Source organism: Mauremys mutica, chromosome 7, assembly GCF_020497125.1.
Source record: "Mauremys mutica isolate MM-2020 ecotype Southern chromosome 7, ASM2049712v1, whole genome shotgun sequence".
In the NCBI taxonomy this organism is placed as follows: Eukaryota; Metazoa; Chordata; order Testudines; family Geoemydidae; genus Mauremys; species Mauremys mutica.
This window is the reverse complement of record NC_059078.1, coordinates 35355428-35376614: the sequence shown is the minus strand read 5'-3', so window position 1 is coordinate 35376614 and position 21187 is coordinate 35355428. Positions and strand designations below refer to the sequence as shown.

The 21187-nt window shown below is 45.7% G+C and overlaps 1 protein-coding gene across 2 annotated transcripts in view; it reads left to right on the top strand.

Moving 5' to 3' along the window:
* Positions 1-6533: 6533 nt before the first annotated feature.
* FBLN2 (fibulin 2) overlaps positions 6534-21187 on the top strand; it is a 200362-nt gene continuing 185708 nt past the window's right edge. The window contains exon 1 of one of the 2 annotated variants that reach the window (XM_045025338.1): positions 6534-6688. The gene's annotated coding sequence lies outside the window, so the exon portion shown is untranslated. The remainder of the gene's footprint in view (positions 6689-21187) is intronic. The other variant, XM_045025339.1, reaches the window with a different exon arrangement.

The window sequence follows — 21187 nt, the reverse complement described above, 5'->3', positions numbered from 1 at the left end:
TGGGCTTTAATGACAAGAACAGAAAAGTGGCTTAGAGAGGGGCAATATCCTGTTAGGTATGGGCCACTGGATGCAGACTGAGACCCTGAGACATGGCTTACTACCTTCCAGAAGGGTTGTCTACATTAATTTTTTCCCCCAGGACATAGGGCTACCATCAGTTCAGCTCTACCTGTAGTAGTGACAGTGGACATGCTACCGTGCAAAAGGTGCCAGATACATTTTAACCACCTGCTTTAGAGCAGATCTAGACGCATGAGAGTTAAAATTCTGGTAGTTGCTAGTATCTTGTTTACTGCACTAAAATTCCAACCAGGGCTAGCACTTGTCGAGGCAGCTATAGAAAACTGCAGGGGGTGGCGGGGGAGAGGAGAACCTATTGTAGGGAAAGCCTAACGTAGCCCAAGATGCGACTACTACCCTAGGCTTAACAGTTATTTCTCAGCTCTGCTGCTAACCTATTGGGTGACCCTAGGCAAGGCATTTCAAGGCCTCTGTTTTTGCTCCTGTCTTTTGTCTCTTTAGACTCAAAGGGGTTGTCTACACAGGGACACCAGGAAAACTTAATCTGAATTAACTAAAGGTGTGAATTTAAAATGGATTAGATAAAGTGCAATAAACTCCTGTGTGGATGCTCTCATTTAGAAATTAAAGTGGCCTTAATTCAGTTAATTTTATGAGTTACCGGTAAATTTCCCTGTTTATACAAGCCCTAAATTCTTCAGAGCAGGGACTGTTGCCTTCTATGTCTTTATAGATTACCCAGCACACAGGTGCCATGGTTTTGCTGGGGTCTCCAGCTGCTACCATAATACCAATAACAGAATGAATTACACTCAAGCAACGGTCTCTGCTCTCTGGATATCATGGTCCAAGTTCTGTTTAGATCATAAGTAAAATTATTTTGGTGGTTAGGTGAGATGACTCTTCCCCCTCCCCAGTGGGTGGGTCATTTATACATAATTAAATACAAACAAATCATTTTCCTGATAAGCTTGGCTCAGTACTGGAACAAAGAGGGTGCTGTGATCCAGCACTAAGGGATGGTGGATGGGGATCTATCTGTCTTCTCCAAGAGCAACAAATACACCAAAATATTACAAACCAGATAAGCAAATTCTGCCTAGAAAGCACTATTCTTAGTTTAAGTTAACTAAAGTGTGCATAGTGTAGGTTAACACCTGAATACCAACATCAAAACAAGTGTCAGTAACTTACCTCCAGAGAATACTTCTACGTTATTAGCAGCAGCATGTGACTGTGGCATATGAGAACAGTGACATAATTTGTTTGAATTACTATACTTTGAAACATATATTTATCAGTTACTGTGCTATTGAATTACAGCATTGGGCCTGAGCCTGAGGTTTTTGGAACAAGACATCTGTCCCTGCTCAGGAACTAATTGGTCAATGGTTGTCTGGCCACTGATTTTAAAGGGAGCAGGATCGAGTCCTCAGCACTGGCTCCAGTCATTTTTCCATTGCACTAAATCCTGAACTATTTATTCAGACTTGACTTAGTCCAGGCAAATCTCCCAAAGAAAGAAATAAGAGCTTGGGCTGAACAAAGGACTTCAGCATTCGGCCCACTATTAGCAAGATGCTATTGCTATGATAAAATCCCAAGTTACATCTTGTGCTTTCTTGGACTTGACTGCATTTAATTTTGTTCTGGTCTCTTTCTGCTAGGCTTATACCATTGCCTCTCTTCTGTGTGCCCAAACAGTTAGTTTTGTAATTGGTTGACAGCACTTGACATTTAATGATGAATGTAAACCAGGGATTGACGATAACATAAATGCTGTGCTCACTCCTCAAGTGCTTGAGGCATATCACTTTGGAGATAGAAAGCAATCTGAGTCCTGAGGCCAACAATTCCCCTGCTCTTTCCTAAGCTCTGTCCTTTTCACCTAAGAAAAGATCATTTTGGGAAGGAGAGGGAAGGGGGCTTGATTGTTTCCTCACAACCTCAACAGTAATTTTTTTTTTTAAGTTACACAATCATTTCATATAATTACTCAAGCGATTACCAAGGAGGGTCAGAAAGCATCCTGGGGGCGGGGAATGTTGCACAATAAGGCCCTTAAATGCCTTTTCTCTCCCATTGGCTTGTCAGAGACAGGCATTATTCTGTTTGCCAGAAGCTGGGAATGGGTGACAGGGGATGGATCACTTGATGATTACCTGTTCTGTTCATTCCCTCTGGGGCACCTGGCACTGGCCACTGTCAGAAGACAGGATACTGGGCTAGATGGATCTTTGGTCTGACCCAGTAGGGCTGTTCTCATGTTATTATTCAGAGATGGAAACTCTTACCCTTTTATAGTTGTATGCACATTTCCCATTCAGCAGCACTAAGCTTCTGCCCCCATGGGGATGGGGGTGGAGAAAGCTGGGCAGGGGCCCCTTTGGACCATGGACCCGGTGCCATGGTAAATCCAGTGCTGTGTGGGGAGACACAGGTGGCTTAGAATGGGATCCACAAAAGCCAGCACCTTAGGCGGGGAGCTGCCTCAGCTAGCCAATGGGAGATGCTATTGAGAGGAGGGTGGGCTAACCCCTCAGAGATAGGTGCCTGTCTCTGCACCGTGATCCACAACTGGGGAACCAACTCCTAGAGTCAGGCACCTAAGAGTTTCCTGCAGGAATGAATCGGGCACCTGCCTCACTCCTCAAAAAAGGGCTGGAGAAGGAGGTGGTGGTGCCACTATTTCATTTGCAAAGAGTGAAGTGGAATGCAAGTTAAGTTGAATAAGTGGAACTGTTGTTCTGTCTACCTGGCTGAATTGCTTCCAGCTTAACTCCCCATGTTCCTTGATCCTGTCAATAACAGTTCCCACATGGGCCCTTTGACTCCATTTCCCCGATCGTGACACACCCACCTTAAAACTTTAAATCCAGCCCTTAGATCACTCACTGGGGATGTGGTGGATCCAGCTGCAATCCCCTCTCTACTTGAGACAGACAAAGTATTTGAAGAGGGGCCACCCAGAGCTCAGGCAAGGGTGCTGCTAACCCTCAAGCTCTGGGATATTCTGATGTGGGGCTCCTTCCGTCTCACCTGTTGAAACAGTTCCACTGTGACTAAATAATGAAAGAATGATTAGAGCAGGAGGGACCAGAACAACAGTCTCCCAGCTTCCATGTGGACGCCCAAACCATCAAGCTACACAAAAGTAAGACAGACTCTGTAGTCCAATGGTTAGGGCCACCCACCTCCTTCTCCAATCACTCTTTTATTGTTTATAGGGGCAGGCAGTGGGGAGTTGCTGGAGTCTTTTCCTGCAGTGGGGAAAAGCTCTGGCAGCCTGGAAACCGTAGGACACTATGCTGCTAAAAATAGCAGTGTATATGGGGGAGCCCTGTTTGGGTGTGTAGGGTACATACCCTAGTTTTCGGGCTTGTCTGCACGCTACCTACCTAAGCAGTGCCTCACTGTCCAAACCGCTATTTATATTTGTGCTGTGTGTGCACTCTACACCTCCCCATAAGGAGTGTGTAGTGTAGCTGTCCCCTTAGAGCGAGGGAGCAGAGTGCATGCCCAGAGGCAGAAGTGCAGAGGGAACTTTTAGCCTGAAACCTTAAGCACCAAGTGAATTTAGGGACCTACAGTCAGGGCCGGCTCCAGACCCCAGCGCACCAAGCGCGCGCTTGGGGCAGCATTTTGCCAGCAGGCGGCTCCGGCGGACCTTCCGCAGTCATACCTGCGGGAGGTCCCCCGGAGCCGCGGGACTGGCAGCGCGCCCCCTGCGGCATGCCGCCCTGCTTGGGGTGGCCAAATTCCTAGAGCCACCCCTGCCTACAGTGAGAGTTTTGTGGATCACAGTGGAGCCTAAAATGGGGATTTAGGTATCTAAGTACCTTTGTGGATCAGGGCCACAGAGATTACATTGGTTTGGCCAAGGGGAGACAGGAAATGGCTCCCCTGGTCAATCCGTAGCCAACAGCCAGCCTCCACTGGCTGCCTCTGGAAAGTTGGTTTCAGCTTGCAGTGAGAAATGCGTGGCTGAGTTATCCTGCTTTTGAAGGCTATCAAAGACATTTTCTTGATGGGACATAGCACTATAAGGATTTTGTTCTTTGCCTAAACCTTGTCTTTACTTTATAGCAGCAAGCATTTCTCCAAACAGTCTGTATTTTCACATTAATTTGCTAAGTGGAAGATCTGATGTTAAGGTCAAAATCATCCAATGCTGCAGTCATGAGTTACTGCAAGGAAAGCAAACAGCAGCCTGGATCTCTGCAGTCAGCAGTGGAAAATTAACAAATAAACATAATAAAATCAATCCTTAGCAGAACTTTTAAGCAGACTTTGATTTAACTGACTAAGCTTCTAACCTCGGAAAACCAATACAGCCAGGCAGTTTTGCATGGAACCGTGAGCAAGGTTTGGGGGGAGGGAGAGACGGGGAGGTTGTTTAACTTTCTTCTTTAAAAACCAGGAAATATGATGCAGATTTTCTCCTTCTCCAGGAGAATGTTATAAAACAGACTGTTTCATTGTTTCAATATGTGCAGCTTTCCTCTTGCTTTTTGAGTGGAGGGCGCTACAAGCAGAGGGTCCAGGCAGGCTGCTGGGGATTCACCTCGTTCCTATTAGAGAGAGTAAATATTTCCAGGTTTTTCCCTTTACCCTCCCCCCTTCCCTCACCGGTCTAAGAGAGGGGGGAAATGGCCTGGTTGGTTCCACCTCTGGTTAGGTCTCTCTGGTTAGCGCCTTTGGGGTCTGCAAGTCCTTTCCCCCCTAAAGACGTTTAACTAGCGAGGTGGAAGGGAAGCGAGGCTTTATCCCCAGATAGTTCAGCAGCAGGGCAGCCCGGCCGTCTCCTGCGGAGGGAGGGGGGGTCTCAAGGGCCTGGTAATTAACAATGATTGATGGGCCATCGCCCCTGGGTTTCAGGTTAGACAAACACTTCGCGCAGTTGGTCAGTTTCACAGAAACTTTTGGTCCCTCCCCTCGGGTGCTCCAGGATCCCCCCGGTACTAACCAGCTGCAGCTACAGCAGCAGCAGCGGCGCCCGCCGGCCCCGCAGAGGAGGGTAAGTCGGTCTGGCTTGCGGGAGGGAGCCGGGCGAGCAGCAGCAGCTCTCCGCAATTGAGGGGCGTGTCAGTCAGTGCTGCGGACCGGGGGGGCCGGGCCCCCCACCCTAGGGGAGTTCCGACTCTGCAGCTGTAGCTCTGTGCCAGGTCCCCAAGTTACTCTCCCCTCCTGCTCATCTGGGAGGTCCCCCTCTCCACACACCCTGAGCGCCTGAGCGCAGCAGCCGCGCTCCATCCACTCCCCGGCGCTGCACGGACAGGATCGTTGGGATGTGCATGTTACTGCTGCTTTGCCAGAGCCCCTTGACCCCTCCCGTTTGCGCGGATGGTAGAGCCACCGCCTTGTGTGAACATTTCTGGCTCCTCTAATAAGTCAAAACAACCAGCAGGCATCGCGCTACCCTGTTCAAAAATCCTGTTTTCGTTCTCCCCCCTTGGGAACGTGCACGGAACAAACCCTAGCCCAGTTACAGAGGTTCAAGCTGCTGCTAGCATTGAAGTAATTAAACAGCATGTGGTCCTCCTAAGTGACTGAGTGCACTGGAGTTGTAATGGAATATATAACTCTGCAGTCCTTCAGAATAAGCGATATGATCCAAAAACTGTTTCCTGGCTACCAGGACAAATATGCAAATATGTGCTTACATTTTGGTGGTGGTGGTGTTCTGAAAGTGGCAAATTGTCAAAAAATACTTGAAATGTTTCAAAACTTTTGCTTTATTGAAAACAACTCTCTGAGTGGAGAGAAAGAACTGAGAACAGGCTGTGGTCTGGTGGGGGTTTGCAAATCAAATTACATTTAGAACAAGGGGGAAATTGGCAAACAAACTTTTTCGTGAAATTGTTCTCCAAGTTGTGCAGACTTGCTAGCCTAGTGTGAGCTTAACGAGACCCGAGAAGGCGTTTAAAAGGAAGATTGTGTATATATAGGACAGCTAGGGGAATACTATGGGCTTCTTAATTTTGCTGTGGACTTTCTTGGTATAAATCTACTGTCTAAATAGTGGCATGTGACATGCTCAGCAGATAGGCTGGCTGTGGCAAATACACTGCAGTAGTGAGAAACATCCAGATTCTTGAGGAGGGAGATATGTGACAGATATTTGCTGGGAGGGGAAAGGAAGAGGAATGGGCAGTGGAGGGAGAGATTCCTTCCACTGACAGGAATAATATAAGAATCCTCAACAACATGCTCAGTACTTGAATCAGCCAATCGCGCCTTTTCTCCTACCCGCCCTTTCCCTCCTCTCCTTTCCTCTTATCTCTTCCTCTTTGCAACTCAGATATTTTGCTGGACTCTCTCTCTAGCCATGTCCGGAGTTGAGGAATCTGACAGGTGGGTGGAGGGTGTAATTAGACATGCACATTTGTACCACCTGCTGCAAGTTCTTTTATTCTTATTGGCTCTGTGATAGCAATTGGCCTTTCTCAAATTCTTCAGCACAGAAAGAAAAGATGTTATTCAGTCACTCAGCACCTAGCAAGATGGTATTTGAGAGTATTATTTGTCACTGTGGCTTCTGATAGATCAGCAGCATCTAACTTTTCTATATTGTGAAATCTGCATTCTCCCTTTGGAGGGCTTAATTAGATATTCTATATTCCAGATTGTCTTTCTAGGTTTCAGGGAAGGAGAAAGATTCCAGGTATGATCGATTTTTTTTGGATCAGTATTATATCAGGTGTGTGATTTTTTTTTTAACTGAAATAGCTATTCCAGTACAACCCATAACGTGCAGACATTACTACAGGTATAAAAGTGCATTATACTAGTATAGCTTATTTCCTTTCTTGTATACGACTAGTTGCAAGGCTAGAAAGCATACTTGGGCCACTATATCTGCATCCTCACTAAGGGCTAGTCTACACTAGAAAAAGTTTATACTGCTTAATTATGCACATGCGTCTGACGAAGTGGGTATTCACCCACGAAAGCTTATGCTCCAATACGTCTGTTAGTCTATAAGGTGCCACAGGACTCTTTGTCGCTTAATTATACTGTTATAACAGCAAACTCTCCTACTGTAGGTGCAGTTTATACTGCAAAAAAGTGCTGGACAAAATAAGCTATACAGGCAAAAGCACTTTCCTGTCATTATAAATGTTTCTACCCTGGGGGTGTGTGTGTGTGTAAAATCTCACCACAAAACAAAACCGAAAATCCATATGGCACCCCAAACTGATATTGCTATAATAGGAAAAGTTTCTAGTGTAGACCTGGCTTAAGGTGATTGTACAGTTTTAATTATACCAGTATAATTAAGAAGTACAACTTTTGTATGTAAACAAACCCTAAAATGCTGCGACAAGTACTACTTCAAACTTATCTGGCTGAAGTAGAGCAGAAATGGACACTGCAGTCTGGGAGCATGTATAGATGATGGAGGAATGTGTTTGTAAACTTTTTTCTTTCAGGTTAGCGGAACCCTCCACACGCTTAACACCCCTAGAGATACAGTTTAACAGTTAAGACTCCCACCTAAGGCAGTCGTGACAGAGCTAAATGGATTGAAAAAAGCATTATTTTATTAGCTAGACAGGGCCTTTGTGTTTGTTCTGTGGTGGCATTTGTCTTGGGTTGCTAACTTTGGCATATTGCAGCATGTTCACTGCTTTTAAGGGGTCACTAAAGTGATGTGTTAATGTGAGTTCTAGACTTGTCACTGCACATTCCTGGGTACATGGATACAGCCAAATTCTACTCTGTTGCATGTGCACAGCCCTATTTTCCATCCGTTATATGAGGAAAATGTATCTGCCAGATGTATGGGAGGGGCAGTTGAATTTTAACCTTGCTGCACATAGGTCACTGAGAGTAGAATTTGGCCTGTCACATTTAATAAATGTGTTGAGAAAGTTCTGCAAACACACACATGAATAAATGCACTGAACTACTCACAGGCTTCTAGACATCTGAGGTTGGCTTTTAACATTGCTAGGTAAAGTAAGGGAGGAGATTCATTGATTCCAAGGCCAAAGGGGACCATTGAGATCTAGCGCGGTGGTCCCCAAACCACGTTGTGCCCCCCCATTACTCCTGTCTGCGTCCCCCTCCAGGAGTCGGGGCTGGGAGCGGGGCTGCGGCTCTGAGGGAGGGGAAGTGTGAACAGCAGTAAGGGGGCCAAGGCTGGGGCAAGTTTGGGGCTGGGAGCAGGGCCATGTCTGGGAGCGGGAGCAGAGCGGCGGCTGAGGTCAAGATGCGGGGTGGGGGGTAAGCCAGGGCTGCTGCTGGGGGCAGGGCTGGGAGTGGAGCTGGGTGGCATGTGCTCCCTCTCTGCCCCCATGGAAGCTGATCTGAGGCCTGTTGCGCCCCCTGAACATTCCTCCGGGGGTGGGGGGATGCCCCACAGTTTGGGGACCACTGATCTACTGGATAACACAGGCCACTGAACTTCTCCAAAATAATTCCTAGAGCAGATCTTATAAAAATACACCCAATCTTGATTTAAAAATGGATGGAGAATCCACCACCACCCTTGGTAAACAGTTCCAATGGTTAATTACCCCTCACTGTTAAAAATGAACACCTTTATTTCCAGTTAGAAGTTGGCTAGCTTCAACTTCCAGCCATTGGGTCATGTTATACCTTCCTCTACCTGATTGAACAGCCCATTATTAAATATTTGTTCCCCATGTAGATACTGATAGACTGTAACCAAGTCACTTGTTAACCTTCTTTTTGTTGGGCTAAATTGATTGAACTCATTGAGTCTGTCACTATAAGACAGATTTTCTAATCCTTTAATCATTCTCATGACTCTTCTCTGAACTCTCTCCAATTTATCAACATGCTTCTTGAATTGTGGGTGCTAGAGCTGGACCCAGAATTCTAGCAGCAGTTGCACCAGTTCCAAATACAGAGAGAAAATAACCTCTCTGCTCCTACTTGAGATTCCTCTATTTATGCATCCTATTTAGCTCTTTTCACCACAGTATCACACTGGGGGCTCATATTCAGTTGATTATCCAGCACAACCCCCAAATCTTTTTCAGGGTTACCACTTCCCAGGATAGAGTCCCCCATTGTGTAAGTATAGTCTACATTTCTTTGTTCCCAGACGTATACATTTACATGTGTGTATTAAAACACACATTGTTTGCGTGAACCCAGCCAAGTGATCTAGATTGCTCTGAATCAGTGACCTGTCCTCTTCATTATTTACCACTCCCACAATTTTTGTATCATCTGCAAACTTTATCAGTGATGATTGTATGTTTTCTTCCAAGTCATGAATAAGACTGTTAAATAGCCTAATGCCAAGAATCCATCCCTGCACGATCCCACTGGAAACACATCTGCTTGATGATGATTCCCCATTTACCGTTATATTTTGAGATCTATCAGTTAGCCAGTTTTTAATCCCTTTAACGTGTGCCATGTTAATTTTATTTTGTTCTAGTTTTTCAATCAAAATGTTGTGTGGTACCAAGTCAAAGCCATACAGAAGTTTAAGATGGTCTGTCATGTGTTTGTAAACTAGTTGTCATTCAGCACTGGTACTATGCTTTTTTCAGAGTTTATTTTTGTTTTTCTGGACAGTTCCTTGGCAAGTGGAAGGGGGGCTTCCATCAGGTCTGGGGGATTGTGCTGTGGAACCAGCTTTTCCAGGCAAGATCCATGGATTTCAGCTCCCCTCCGTTTGCAGAGGAGGAAAAGAGCATTCAGTTCCTAGCTTGTGGGTATAAGCCACTTTCTCTTACAGCTTACCCCATGTTGTTTCTCAAATCACTGATCCCTTTCCAGATTTACAGTTAAATGCATTTTGCATTTATTTTTCTGTTTGTGTAGGTGTTTGTACAGTTCTCATCACTGGAGTATCTGCTTCCAGATTTTTTCAAGAAGTGTCTAAGAAATGTATATGTGCATAGGAAGAATACACTTTTCCGCTCACTGTCTTTGTCTTGTGGATATTGAGTATTTAGCTTGGCTATACTGCTTTAATCGAAGCACTGACTGCCTGGTTAGGGGCCTTTCCTCTTCCCTGAAAATAATTAAATAAATAAGCAAGTAAGCAATTGGGGGCCATTTTGTAGTTCTGAGTTGGGGCCTGATCTTGTAGTTCCTACACAGGGAGTACTCCTACAGAAGTCAACTTTATACCTGACTGTCCTTGATGTTTTATTTTAAGGCCTTCTAGTTGGACTAGTTTGGGACCAAAGGGCTGGTTATGGGCTCCCTCTACATATCTCTAGTTTTCAGTCCAAGAAAAAAAAAAAGTCATAGCAGGGTGGCCTGCTGTTAAGGGCCAAGAGGCCTGGGACTAGCCAGCCCTGTTCAATCAGCCCCACCTGTGCCATAATTAGCTGCCTCCCAGCCTAAAGGGCAGGGCTAATTGGGGTGGGGGGGGGAGCCTGAGAATCACCTCGGCCTTATCCAAATGGTGGAGAGAACTCTGGTGGGGGGAGGAGAAGAGAATGGAGTCACAGGGAGTAAGTGGGGCTTGTTTGGAAGAAGCTGGGGACTCTAGGGAAGCAGGCTATCCCAGAATAGGGAAGGCTGAACGGTAGTCTATAGGGGCTGAGGCTACATGCGGGACTCTGGGGAAGCAGCCTGGGAGTTAGTGCTCTATCTAAGAATAGAGAGACTCAAAGGTAGCTTGGAAGAGGTTGGGAGTGGGTCCCAGAAGGAGGGCTGAAGAGGAGCCCACGCTGGGTGGGAAAGCTGTGTGTGTGGATTTTAGTGTTGCCCTAGAAAGGGTTACGTTTTAGTGACTGACTTGGCTGGAGGACAAAGCTGTGGCAACGGCTCCAGCCTGGGTGGGAAAGGCTGGAGGGACCCGCCCTTGGAGGAGGAAATGGAGGCAGGGAGCACCTGCATGCTTTTTATTCCCCCAGATGTTACAAGTCTAGCAATTAACCTCAGCTGATGAGACCAGGAGTTTCCCTGTTAACTTCTTAGTGGCTGGAGTAACCTGGGGTTTATACACCCTGGGACAATACCCTGCTAAAACTTGCCCTGGTTTGGCTATTTTCTCTTTCTTTGTCTCTCTCTGGGGCTGTTTTGGGGGTTCTGAGATAGAAATGCGGTTTGAACTTTTGCTGTGTCAAACCCTCTCTTGGGGCTTTTCCTGTGCGGGGGAAAGAAGTTTCAGCTTGTGGAATAAGAACAAGGAGTATTTGTGGCACCTTAGAGACTAACACATTTATTTGGGTATAAGCTTTCATGGGAAAGCTTATGCCCAAATAAATGTGTTAGTCTCTAAGGTGCCACAAGTACTCATTGTTCTTTTTGCTGATACAGACTAACATGGCTACCAGTCTGAAGCTTGTGGAATGTCCATCTCCTTGGTGTGGGGGTGGGACTGGGGTTGAACTCTTCCCCAGGGAATAAGCAGGGTTTCACTCTCTTCAATCAGCGGCTATCCCAAGCTTGTGGTGAACGTTGAGACCCATTGGGCCTGTGCCTCAGGCTGTACTTTGCCTCACCTGAACCAAGGCCTTCTGGCAGCCTGGGTCCCGAAGGAGCCATGCTGCCATTAGCTGAAACTCCCATAGTTGATGCGGCTCAGTCATAAAGGTGGATTCATGGGTTTTGATATTGCATGGTGAGTGTCCCAATGTAACATCTGCAGGGGCAGCAAGAGAGCATCCTAGGGAAAGGGCTGAGTCGCCCCCTCTTGTTCTGGATGTCCTTTCCAATCAAATATGGAGGCTCATCCACAGAACTCAGGGGGAGACGTGTCTGTGAGATTCCCAAGAGGCAGGTAGCATCCTGCATAGCTGACACTTTCCTCAATTCTTAGTTTACTTTGGGTATGTCTACACTACAAGACTATTTCGAATCAACTTAAGTCGAATTTGTGGAATCGACCTTATGAAGTCGAATTTGTGTATCCACACTAAATACACTAATTCGACTGTGTGAGTCCACAGTAATGGGGCAAGCGTCGACTTTGGAAGCGGTGCACTGTGGGAAGCTATCCCACAGTTTCTGCACTCCCCGCTGCCCATTGGAATTCTGGGATTTCCCCCCAATGCATGCTGGGGAAAAAATGTGTCGAGGGTGGTTTTGGGTAACTGTCATCATTGAACCGTCAATCACGCCCTCCCTCCCTCCCCGAAAGCGCCTGCGGGCAATCTGTTCGTGCACTTTTCTGCTCAGTGACAGCGCGGGTGGCACAGCACTGCGAGCACGGAGCCTGCTGCAGTTATGGCCGTTGTCAACTCCTCGCACCTTATCGTCCACCTCTTCCACAGTCAGCTGCTGAGAAATAGGGCTACTTTTCAATGGTGCTGTGAGCACTGGTGGACCATGGGGGACGTTTTACCAACATCAACGTCGGGTGGCCAGTCAAAGTTCATGACGCGCGTGTTTTCAGGAACTCTGCTCTGTTTAGACGCCCACAGGAAGGTAGTTTCTTCCCGGACCACAAAATAACTCTTGGGGATGTGCAGATGCCTATAGTGATCGTCGGGGACCCAGCCTACCCGCTAATGCCCTGGCTCATGAAGCCCTATGCAGGCGCCTTGCACAGCGACAAGGAACTCTTCAAGTACCAGCGAGCAGCGTGACCTGTGACTGTTCAGTTTCTTTACAGAGAAGCTGAACCTGCCCCTGTTTCTTTACCAAGTTACTGTTGACTAGCATCTGCAGTTACATACCCCGTCCACCCCGCTTCCCCCACTTCCAACACACGTTTAAAAATAAAATACATGTTCCACTGTAACTTTACAAAGGTTTCTTTATTGATGACTTTGGTTAAAGGGTTGAAACTGGGACGCGGACTGTGCTGGGTAGGATGTGGAGTGATGTAAAGACCGCCTCTAAACTCGAGGAATGACAGGCTCCTGCTCCCAGAGCGGTCTGCAGTGCCGGACTGGTTGTTTCAACGGAGCCTGCCATCCCTCCTTTTTGGGACTCTGTGTGCGGGGGCTATGTGGCCTTTTGGCGGGGGAGGACGGATACAGATTCCTCTGCTGCGTGGCTCTGTGGTCCAGGACAGGGACCGTTGCGTGAGATCTGTAACTCCCCCTCCCCCGCTACAAAGTCACGTACCCCACCACCCACACAGAACCTGCAAACCACCTCCCATACCGACCAGGGTGCGTACTGACTGCAGTGTGTGTGTGACCTGCTGCTGATCCTGCCCCCGTGTCTGTACCCTGGTAAAGGTGATTGTCCTGTCCAATTACCAATCCCCTTCCCCCCCTTCAAACACAGTCTCCTCTAAAAGAACATGACAGAAACAGTAATTAACAGAAAAGTATTTTTTATTATCAACTAGACAGTTAGGGGATGAAACTGGGACGGGGGGCTTGGGTGAGGCGGGAAGGAAAGGACTTCTCAAAATTTAGGGTATGAGAGCTTTTGGGTACTTGAGCACTCTGCTAGGGTGCAGTGACAGTTTTCACGGCCCCTGGCGCCCCTCCTTCCGGTTATTTTGGGTGAGGGGGGTATGGGACTTTGTGGCGGGGGAGGGCGGTTGCAGATACACTGCAGGGGGGCTCTGTCCTCCTGCCTGCGGTCCTGCAGAACATGCACAAGGTGCCGGAGCGTGTCCGTTTGCTCCCTCATTAGTCCAAGCAGCGTTTGAGTCGCCTGCTTCTCTTCCTCACGCCACCTCTCCTCCTGTTCGCTGTGTGAGCGCTGGTACAGAGAGAGGGTCTCCCTCCACTGGCTCTGCTGGTCCGCCTCGTCTCGGGAGCACCCCATAAGTTCAGCGAACATCTCGTCCCATGTCTTTTTCTTTCGCCGCCTAATCTTTGCCAGCCTCTGTGAGGGGGATGCTGTGGCAGGTCTGGAGACAGTCGAAGCTGTGTGATGGGGAAAAAGGGAGTGAATTCCTTGCAAAGATACATTTTTGCGAACAATGAACACAGTCTAGTCTGTCTCTGTGAATTCTAGGTTGAGATCCCAGTGCCTGATGGGGCAAAAACCATTTTCGCGGGTGGTTCTGGGTAAATGTCGTCAGTCATCCCTTCCTCCGGGAAAGCAACGGCAGACAATCATTTCGAGCCCGTTTTCCCTGGATTGCCCTGGCAGACGCCACAGCGTGGCAACCATGGAGCCTGTTTTGCCTTTTGTGCCTGTCACCATATGTGTACTAGATGCCGCTGACAGAGGTGGTCCAGCAGCGCTACACATGCTGTGTGAAAGCCAGCACAAACCAGGGGCCTATGCAGCTGTGCTCGGGGAGGCAATGCTCCCTGAGTACCTCATGAAAGCCTGGCGCGGAAAAGTGTGCTACCACGGAGCACCCAATAAGGCAGCTCTCCCCAGGAACCTCCTGTGGAGGCTTTTCGATTCACTCCTGGAGAGCTTCGTGGAGATCTCCCAGGATGATTTCTGTTCTATCCCCATATGTATAGAGACCTCCTTTTCACATACTTCAGATTCCTGTAATATTAAGAATAAAAGTTTACATGTTTAAAGCACTTACCGACTGCTCCTTCCCCTGATTCAGGGTCCGGGTTAACGGCCGGGGAGGGTTGGTAGGGGATCTCCGTGAGGGTGATGAAGAGATCCTGGCTGTCGGGGAAACCAGCGTTGTAAGCGCTGTCGCCTGCTTCGTCCTCCACAAACCCTTCCTCATCTTCCCTGTCCGCGAACATCGCCGAGGAACTGGCCGTCGACACTGTCCCATCGTCAGAGTCCACGGTCACTGGTGGAGCAGTGGTGGCAGGCTCCGTAGCGTCCGTTTGCTGCTTTGATTTTTTGGTAGCCTTGTCTGGGGTCCTTGATTTCACGCGGCGCTGCGTTGCATCCCGCCTGTATCCTCTGTCTCTCATGGCTTTGGAGACCTTCTCGTAGGTCTTTGCATTCCGTTTTTTGGAGCGCAGCTCCGAAAGCACAGACTCCTCGCCCCACACGCCGATCAGATCCAAGACTTCCCGGTCAGTCTATGCTGGGTCCCTCTTTCTATTCAGAGATTACATGAACTCCTCTGCTGGAGAGCTCTGCATTGCTGCCGGTGCTGCTGAGCTCGCCCCGATGTCCAACCACGAAATGAGATTCAAACTGTCCGGACAGGAAAAGGAATGGGCTTTTCCTGTGTGGCTGGTCAGAACATCCAAGCTCGGACTGCTGTCCAGAGCGTCAACAGAGTGGTGCACTGTGGGATAGCTCCCGGAGCTACTAAGTTCGATTTGCATCCACACCTAGCCTAATTTGACATAGCCATGTCGAATTTAGCGCTACTCCCCTCGTCGGGAGGAGTACAGAATTCGAACTAAAGAGCCCTCTATGTCGAATTAAATGGCTTCCTGGTGTGGACGGGTGCACGGTTAATTCGAATTAACGCTGCTAAATTCGAATTAAAGTCCTAGTGTAGACCAGGCCTTTGATACCTAAACCTCCTCATACCCCTCCCCTTCCCAGAGTGTTGAATACACTTTGTGATGTGAATGTATCTTCCGAATGTTGTGTGCATACAAGAAGAGAAAAGAACCCTGAGTCTTATTTAGTCCAACTCTTATCTCATCTTGCACACACCAACAATCCATGTGTTTAGACCAAGGCCTTGATATAGTGATATGGTCTCCCATTTGCTTTAGTTCTTCCCCTCATTTTCTTGCCCTTGCGGAAGTTTGGATTTCCTGCTAGCTCTGGGGCACAATGTTAAACTATTTCTTTTTGGCTGCTTTGAGCCCAAAAATGAGTCGGGCTGGTCTGCCAGGGAGTGAATTGTTTGCGCCTGATTATACCATTGTGTTCTCCATATAAGAAAGTGAACTGTTGAAACAAACAAATATAATGATGTCCTGCTAAGAATATGGTGTGATGATTTTTTTCGGGGGGAGGGATGGCATCTTATCCCACTGCAGTCAATGAGCCATTAAGTTCTGTTATCTTTTGGACTTGTGTGTTACAAACCTATCATATTACTATTCATGAAAATAAAGCTGTACTAATTTAACTTAATCTTCCATTCTGCTTTAAGAGTTTTATACATTCCTATCTGACTGACTTGCTAATGACCTCTCTACATGGATTGCTTCCAAAATCAGACAGAAGTTTAAATATTGCCCTTGATCCATGTACATAACTCCCATTGACTTCAGAGTCCAGATGTGACCTTCGGGCTTTCCAAGTAGAGGCAATTTATGGAAGTATGTTTTTGACTGAGATATGACATTATTTCTGGGTGCGCAAGAAGCTGTGGCTTTCAGCAATGTGATCACATTTTATGAATGGGTATAGGCAATGACAGCTGAGCTGAGCTGTCCAAATCTGTGCCAAGAATACAGCATGCAAGGGATACAGGCTGAAATGTAAGCTTGAGAAACATTTCCATTATGGACAATAGAATAGCAGACTACTATAACTCCTGGTGTGCCTGCTTACTCTGTTGTTAATACAAACTGCATTTCCCTCCTTGAAGGGTAAAGGGGTAGTAGGACAATAAGGCTTTGTCTACACTGGCAACTGAACGGCAAAACTTTTGTCGTTCAGAGGTGTTTTAAAAAAAACTACACACCCTGAAAGACAAACGAAAAGCACTGGTGTGCACAGCGCTTTGTCAGCAGGAGCGTTTTCTTGCCGACAAAGCTACTGCCGCTCATTGGGGGTGGAAGTTTTTTGTTGGCAGGAGAGCTCTCTCCCGCTAACAAACAGCGGCTATACTGTGTGGCACGTCTGTAGCGGCACAACCGTGTTGCTAAAAGCTGTGTAGTGTAGTAGACATAGCCTAAATGTTCCAAAAGTCATAAGCTGAAAATGTTTTGAGGTGTACTTCTCTGCAAAGTGACTAGGTAAATATGTGTACCTTCTGACTTGCTCCCCGTCAGAGTCCTCTTTAGGTCACTGAAGTAAAACTTTTATTTCTTTTTTACTCCTGTTAGCCCTTTGGAGCAACATAACTCAGACAGAATGAGCTGGATTTGATCACTTTTTGTGCATCAACAGAAATATTTAGTAGGGCCTAACTGGTTACACTCAAGGAAACAGGGCTGCACTGGGGTCAGCCAGGGCCTACTTTGACATAGAACCTGTGTACCAGGATGAGAGAAGGAAAAAATGCTGCTTGACTCTTAGGCTTTGTCTACACTGGAGAACTGAAGCCTTAGTTATAGAACTGTAAAAGCAGCAGAGTCCTGTGGCACCTTATAGACTAACAGACGTATTGGAGCATGAGCTTTCGTGGGTGAATACCCACTTAGTCGGATGCATGTTATAGAACTGTCTGTCCTGAACCAATGTAAGCTCAGTTGTTTCAGTGCATCCATGTTCACCGAGCTGGATTGGTTTAAGATGCACCTTGCATCCACACTGGTGCTGTGCTAAACCATTTCAACCAGATACTTATCCCAGTATCCAAGCTGAGTTCTTGGCTCAGCTTTCATTCACAGTGCATTCTGAGAGATAAGATCATTGGTATACTGTGGGCAGCAGTGGGGGGAGGGCTTGGGACCAGTGAGTGCAATACCCAGTAGCAATAAACCAATGCAGACTGAACTAGTTAGTCTTTAACCAGTTATTAAACCTGCTGAAAGGCAGTCCTGGCAGATAGAAAAAACATCTTTTTGTTTTTTTGTCTGAGTATCTTTAATATGAAAATCAGCGAGATCCAATAAGTATAGAACCTTCACTGCTGTTATTACACGGTACCTTTCCCAAAAGAACCACACTTTAAATATATGTCAGGGCCTGGAAAAATGCATTCCTTTTACACATACTAGGGTGACTGGATGTCCTGTTTTTGTAGGGACAGCCCCGATATTTGGGGTTTTTTCTTATATAGGCTCCTATTCCTGCCCACCCCCATCCTGATTTTTCACAGTTGCTGTCTGGTCAGCCTAACACATGCTGATTTAAGAAATTAAAAATAACCATGTAATTCATTTGGCTTTGTTTAGAAAAGAATTGAGTATCTTAAAAGATTAAGAAGTTTGTCTGCTTACAGTGATATTGCAAACGATTGCATTTGCTTATTTAGTTTGTTTTAAGGTTTGCTTTTTACTGGATCATTAAACGTAATGGACTCGTTCCAGCTGACTTGCATGCGTGCGTAACACCACTGAATTTTGCATGCGAAAGGAATGCCAGATCTTAGTTTAGATACAAAACCCTCTGTTTATTTTCTGTTATTTATTTATTTTTCTTTTATATTTAAAGTTATTCTTTCAAAATTTCCTTTACAGCATAAACAATTGGCTTTGTTGGAGTTGGGAGGTGACTAGTGCTAGTTGTATTGTGTAGAGTCACATTCTGCCCTGTTTTTTATACCCTGTGCAATACCATTGATTTGGGGGTTGCACAGGGTGTATGCCAGCACAGATAACGGCCCTTCTAGTGAAGTCACTAATCCAAGGCCCAAATCACACTTTCTGTAGTGATGAGAATTGCCCCAGTAAATGACTCGGACTCGGTGGCTGTAAAGAAGGCAACAAGATCTAGCCTTAGGTGGCTCCCTCCTTCTAAAAAACCCTTTGTAATCAACAGGATCTACCAGCCCAAAACCTTAACAGAAATAGAAAATTAGGGATAATGTGAGTTACATTTTAAACAACGCTGGAAACTTGAAAGGGAAATCACTTGAAACAGCAGTGGATTTTCCTATGCAAATAGCTTTGGTGTTTACCTCTGGATCCTGCATTGATAAGTAATTGTCAATGGATTCATTCAGTAATATGAATTGTAGTATGTTCTAATATGCTGCAATTTGCCTTTAAACATGGGGGGCAAAGCTGTAAATACATTTTGCTTTCTGGAATGCTTTTGGGTTACTGACATGACACCCTGCTTTGATGCTGGAAGAATTTGCCCTGAGGAAAAAGCATGTTTAATCTTTTGGTTTTTTTGTAAAATGTCAAGATTAATATCTGGAGCACATCACTAGAGAGGGATATGTCCTTTTGGGATTTTACATTCATTTCATATTATTTAGGATCACTTTGATTTCTTCCTCATAGAACAGTGTGACAGAGGATGAGCTGAGTGTTTGAAATCTGTATTCTGTTCAATAGGGAACTTTTATGAGTCTCAAATATATAAGACGTGTTAAGGTACATGAGCAATTATATTTACAGCTTCTCTTCTTGGCTCTGGGCTGTCAGTTGCTTGTTTTGAAATTTAGGAATAAAATAGCACTGTCAAGTTAAACACAACTATATACCAATACATTTCCTTAGCTATGTTACTGGTAACAGCTTAGATTGTTAGTGTGTGTTCTTTTTAAATATCTACTTTACTTTTCACTGTTTTCTACAGATCTTTCAACTTAGACCCCTCTTACCCCCCCCCCCCACCCAACACACCAAAAAACCCAAGTCAGTTTCGCTTTTGTTATAATTTTTGGTTAGTTTGTTTTATACTTAGATAACAAGTTCCCAGGGGCTGGGACTGTCATGTGTCTTGTGTAATGCCTAGTACACTGGGGTCTTGGACTATGATTGGGGCCTTAGCTACTACTACAATCATCATCAACTTTGGCAGGTTCTCATGCACTAAAATAATGCGGCAGTGATTACGTTGCAAACTGGGGAATATTCTTTCATTAAAAAGAAAATAGCCTCTACTGAAATTATTTTAAAATAAAATATTACCATGGGTTTTAATTGGTCTTGTAGTTCTGTCAAAACTTGTTGATCTGAATCAAATATGCTGCTATCCATAACATCCTTGTGATAGGAAACTACTGGACTCCAGTCCTACAGTTGATAGGATGTAGGTGGGCTGCTGTGCTTCAGTGAGGATGCCATTTTGCTCAATGAAATTCTGAGTGAGTGCAGCGGTTTGCCCGTGTTTTATAATTGGCAGGATTGGAGCCTGGTGTATTAGGAGTGTGGTGGCTCTTTTGTTTTTGTTGTCCCTTCTCCTCCCCCACCCAGGTCTCTCTGCTCTACTTCCTGATCACTAAATTATAGATGCTTCCATTAAAGGGAACTGAGTTCTAGAAAAATGACTTCTCTGGGTGGTCTCCTGTTTTATTCTCTTTTTATTATTTAGAATTTTAATTTGCAGGAGTGATTGTAATCAGTATAAAGCTACTTACCCCCCTTCCTATTGACATGGATATTAGAGCTGTGAAAAAAGTCTCACAGCCGGCAATACGGGACTGGAAAATCAAAAGTTGAATGTTTTTCTTGAACGTTTTGTGGCTTCTCCTCAAATTCTTTTCCCTAAAACAAAGGGTATTCTTTGTTTTTCTTTAGCCCATTGTGAAATTCTGCCATGTCATCACAGATTTGCTGCTTTTGTGCTGAAAATGGCATGAATACTCTGGAAAAATGGCCCTCTTACCCGAGGTGAAGGAGGAACATTGCAAATTGTTCCACGGTGGAGTTGTGCCTATTTTGGCAATGAAATATCGTCTGCTGGCAGAACTGTGCACTCAAAGGCAAAATGTCAGTTATTTTGAAATTTGTGAAAACTGATGATTTCCCACAGCCCTAGTTTGGAAGATGTCAAGGGTCTGACTTTTTGTTCTTCAGCAAAGCTCCTGCTGAAGCAATGTTTGGAAAAGCAGTATTACGCTTTCCTTTTTAAAATGCCATTGCATGGTGTTAAGTACTGTCCTAAGGTTATCTATGTAGTTTATTTTACTGTGGTATATTTGGGGTCAGATGTAAAATGGATTAATTGTTCCATTAAAGATCAAATGGGTCTTTCCTTAAAGATTTACTTATTTGCATTGCAGTAGTGCCTGGAGGTCCCAGCCCAATTGTACCAGGCATTGAACAAACATTTAACACAAAAAGATGGTCCCTGTCCCAAAGATCTAATAAGATGAGACAACAAGGGGCTACAGCAAACAGAGGGGGGAGAACAAGATAATAATGAGGCAATTCAGGTCAGTGTGTTAAGCAGTGGTCACAGCACACTAGACTCCTGACTGTTGTCAAGTCATTGGGTCTAATGTAGGCATCATAGCAGAGGTGGGATTTGAAGGAGGACTATATAGTGACTTTGTGGATTTTTATTGAGAACTCTTCTCAGGCATTAGGGATGGCATGAGATGGAGCATTGAAGGTGCTTGTTGGGGAAATTTGACAAATAGGCAATGAAGACTGTCGTCATTGACTACCATCCTCCATTCTGCCAATGTCCCCATTGCGCAGTAGAAAATGGGTAGGCCATGAAGGGCCTCACAAGTCTGTAGTGTGTTGGCATGATATGGGCACAGGCAATTACATTCCAACTAAATTTCTCTGGGACTTTCAGCTCATTGTGTTTTTGTTTTTTACTTCTGTGAAATTAGTTAAAT